The sequence below is a fragment of the Rhinopithecus bieti genome, unplaced genomic scaffold (genome assembly GCF_001698545.2).
Source record: "Rhinopithecus bieti isolate Rb0 unplaced genomic scaffold, ASM169854v2 scaffold_15136, whole genome shotgun sequence".
NCBI lineage: Eukaryota > Metazoa > Chordata > Mammalia > Primates > Cercopithecidae > Rhinopithecus > Rhinopithecus bieti.
This window is the reverse complement of record NW_016808217.1, coordinates 930273-934101: the sequence shown is the minus strand read 5'-3', so window position 1 is coordinate 934101 and position 3829 is coordinate 930273. Positions and strand designations below refer to the sequence as shown.

The 3829-nt window shown below is 41.8% G+C and overlaps 1 protein-coding gene across 3 annotated transcripts in view; it reads left to right on the top strand.

Annotated features, from left to right (window-relative positions):
- The window catches only part of NSMCE2 (NSE2 SUMO ligase component of SMC5/6 complex), a 287707-nt gene that overhangs the window by 242404 nt on the left and 41474 nt on the right, over nucleotides 1–3829 (top strand). The window lies entirely within an intron of this gene.

Sequence of the window (3829 nt, the reverse complement as noted above, 5' to 3'; positions counted from 1 at the left end):
GTGAGTAGCTGGGACTACAGGTGCCCGCCACCACGCCCGGCTAGTTTTTTGTATTTTTTAGTAGAGACGGGGTTTCACCATGTTAGCCAGGATGGTCTTGATCTCCTGACCTCGTGATCCACCCGTCTCAGCCTCCCAAAGTGCTGGGATTACAGGCTTTAGCCACCGCACCCGGCCGTGCATATTATTTTATAAGTTTAAAAAGAAGATTGGTTCAAAAGGTAAAAAAGGTGGGCCGGGCGTGGTGGCTCATGCCTGTAATCCCAGCACTTTGGGAGGCCAAGGCAGGTGGATCACCTGACAGGTCAGGAGTTTAAGACAAGCCTGGCCAACATGGCAAAACCCCATCTCTAAAAAAATTAGCCAGTCGTGGTGGTGGGCACTTGTAATCCCAGCTACTCAGGAGGCTGAGGCAGGAGAATCACTTGAACCCAGGAGGCAGAGGTTGCAGTGAGCCAAGATCTCTCCACTGCACTCCAGCCTGGGTGACAAGAATGAAACTCCATTTCAAAAAAAAAAGAGAGAGGGCCAGGCAAGGTGGCTTACACCTGTAATCCCAGCACTTTGGGAGGCCGAGGCAGGCGGATCACCTGAGGACCAGCCTGTCCAACATGGTAAAACCCCATCTCTACTAAAAATACAAAAATTTTAGCCGGCATGGTGGCGAGCACTTGTAATCCCAGCTATCTGGGAGGCTGAGGCAGGAGAATCGCTTGAACCCGGGAGGCAGAGGTTTCAGTGAGCTGAGATCACACCACTGCACCCCAGCCTGGGCAATAGAGCAAGACTTCGTCTCAAAAAAAAAAAAAGAGAGAGAGAGAGAAACCAAAATCGGGAACTATCAATTGAAATATAATTACTGAATGAATGTAGTATAATTACCAATTGAAAACTATATGATTGAAACATAATCCAGTTTGTTTATTCATTTGAGTGGCTGCCATCTTTTTAGGAGGCTTTAAAGATAATCCTGGGTTAGAAAATTGATGTTGTGGGTTTATGCCAAATAACTAAAATATTTTACACCTTATTTCTTGATCAGATTGAAGTAAGAGAGTGTTATTTTTTAAGTCTTTAATTTGAGCTAAAACATCTACCATTTTGTAGTATGTGAGAGCTACAGACAAGAGAGAGGGTAGGTACAGAACTAAGGAGGCTGGAAGTCTTTTTCCATACAGGTGTTGGGCACAGAATATAAGGAAATAAAAGGTGTTAAAAGTAAGATTTCTTTACAGTATTATAGGACTTGAAGGTTTGACCTGAAGTACTCCATTTCTCCAATATAGTATAAGTAACCACAAAATATATATATACAGTTGTTTCAGAATTTACAGCCGTAACTGTATTAGGTAACTAATTACCATAGAGATTATCATGAATGGGTTTCCAGAGATTCTTGGCATCTCTAAATGGGTCTGAATGGATTAATATTAAGGTAACCTGGGAACTCCCTTTGAACCTTTTGAGGTTAGTATATATTAAAGAGCTCCTCCTCAATAAAAGATTGCCATATTCAAGAACTATCATAATTATGGGTGAGGTTTTCTAGCACAAGGAAAATCATTTTTTAAAACTGTTTGCTTTGGTGAGACTAACATTTGAAGAAATAGTACTGGCCATTTTTCCAGGTTGTATAGTCACTTTTAAGAGGCAGGCATCATCCAAAGACTTCTCATTGGACTTTTTTTTTTTTTTTTTACAGATTATTAAGTTATGACATTGAAATTGACAGTCAGAATCATGTCCACAAGGAACAATATTCTAAACTTGATGTATGAATCTTCATGATGCCTCTGTCTTTAGAAATTTGTGTGTGTGTGTGTGTGTGTGTGTGTGTCTTTAGAAAATTTTTGAATTATTTATGAGGTCATGGGATGGAGCTAAATATAATAACTGTATTCTCCATTTAAGAATCAATTTCTATGCCTGTCTCATCAGTGTCTAGTGAAAGAGAACAAAAGAAAGGTATATAAAAGCACATGGAGAGCTATGAATGTGCAAATGACTGAGCACCTCGAGGGAGTGGATTGGGATTTGTGCCAGGCACAAGGAGTATCTTAACACAGGTTTTCACTGGAGTAGATCTGGACACCAAGGCCTGCTGGTTTCAGAATTTGCTGCCAAGCCAGAGGATGAGTAGTTCTCTCATGAGAGCCCAACTCAGGGATTTTCAAAAATGTAGTCTTGAGGATTCTCCACATGATTCACAGGCTGGTGCACAAATTCTCAATGTGTAGTGTTTCATTTCTGGCATGAATCAGTGATTTGCTATCCATCATCAGCGTTTCATCAGAAACAGTAGCAACCTTTTCATTCATTCCTGTCATCTGGGTCTCCACTTTGTTTTTTTTCTGTTCTATTTTTAGTGGCAGGGGAGTTATAATCTTAAAATGTCACAGCTAGAAATAATATCCAAGGTCATTTAGTCCCAACCCTCTCAGAGATGAGGAAACGTCTAGTCCCTGTTTCAGTGAGACCTGAAGTCAGAACTCCTGGCCCCCGGCTCAGCACCTTCTTGGCTGCCTGCATCAGGCCTGTCCCATTAGACAGTCTGCAGACCAAGAAAATGTGAGAGGCACTGTCCAGACTCATTCAAGACTGAGTTGTGACCAAGACAGCTACTGTATTAGTTAAGATGTGGAGAAAACCACCCTTGAATCATGTTGCAGCAACATCAAGGCAGGGCCTCATGCTTTGTAAAATCCCCACCTAGGAAACCAAGATCCGAGTGACAGCAAGACCAGCCTGACCTCAGTCCCCAGCGGCAGGGCATCCTTCCTTACCAGGTTATCTCGGTGAGACTGTAATTAGGATGTTCTTGGATGTGTTTAAAACCTGGCACAGCCTTGCAGTTTCAGCCCAGGTCCTTTCAATCTGGGGACAGCAAGAGCTCCCACTACAGGAGCTTTTGGCTGTGAGCAGGGCTCATATCAGCTTGGCTCTTCAGAGCTGTCACAAAACCTGGAGGCTGCCATTGTTTTTTGATATCCTGTTTCCTTTCTTTTTAGTTACCAAGATTTCCTTTTGAACAAGCATCATATTTTGTTTATATTGAGGGTTAGGTGTTTATGTTGATGTTTTAGTTGGAATCCACTTCTGCCTTTGGTTATAGACAACCTCATTGCCAGCAGATCTTAGTCCTCAGCAACACACCTGTCTAGCTTGTTCCGATGTCCTGGGACAAACCTTGAGAGTCTGGGAGCCCTTTTTAATCTTGTGGCTCCATCACAGTAGAGAGAATGATAAGTATGGCCTCTGGGATCAGAATTAATAGCTGCCTGGCAAATATCAGGCCAGTTTACCTCTCTGTACCTTGGTTTCCTCATCTGTAAAATGCGGATAATATTTGCAACCTGCCTCATAGAGTTGTTGTGAGACACATTGTGAATTAATTCACACAGTGTTCACTCAGTTCAAGGACTGGTAGATAGTTGGCACTCAGTAAACTGACAGGTGGCTATGGAGGTCGTGGTGGTGGTACCATGTAGTAAGAGTGGTTGGGTTTTTTTTGTTTTGTTTTGTTTTTTTGGTTATTATCACTTCTCTCCAGCCCCCTCCGAAAGAACCATCATTACCTAGAACCATTGACCCTAAGGTTGGGAGTTAAAGCCAAAGCTGGTTAAGCTACAGGAGGAAGGAAGATGACCTAGGAATGGGAGGGAACGGGTAGCCTTACAGATTTGGGGTGTGTCGCTTTCAGAAGGATGGAAACAAGGCTGCCTTCTTGTTAGGAGAAAACAGAACTAACTTTATCTTTTCCTTTTCCTTTTATTTTATTTTATTTTATTTTATTTTTTATTTTATTTTATTTTATTTTATTTTTTTTTTG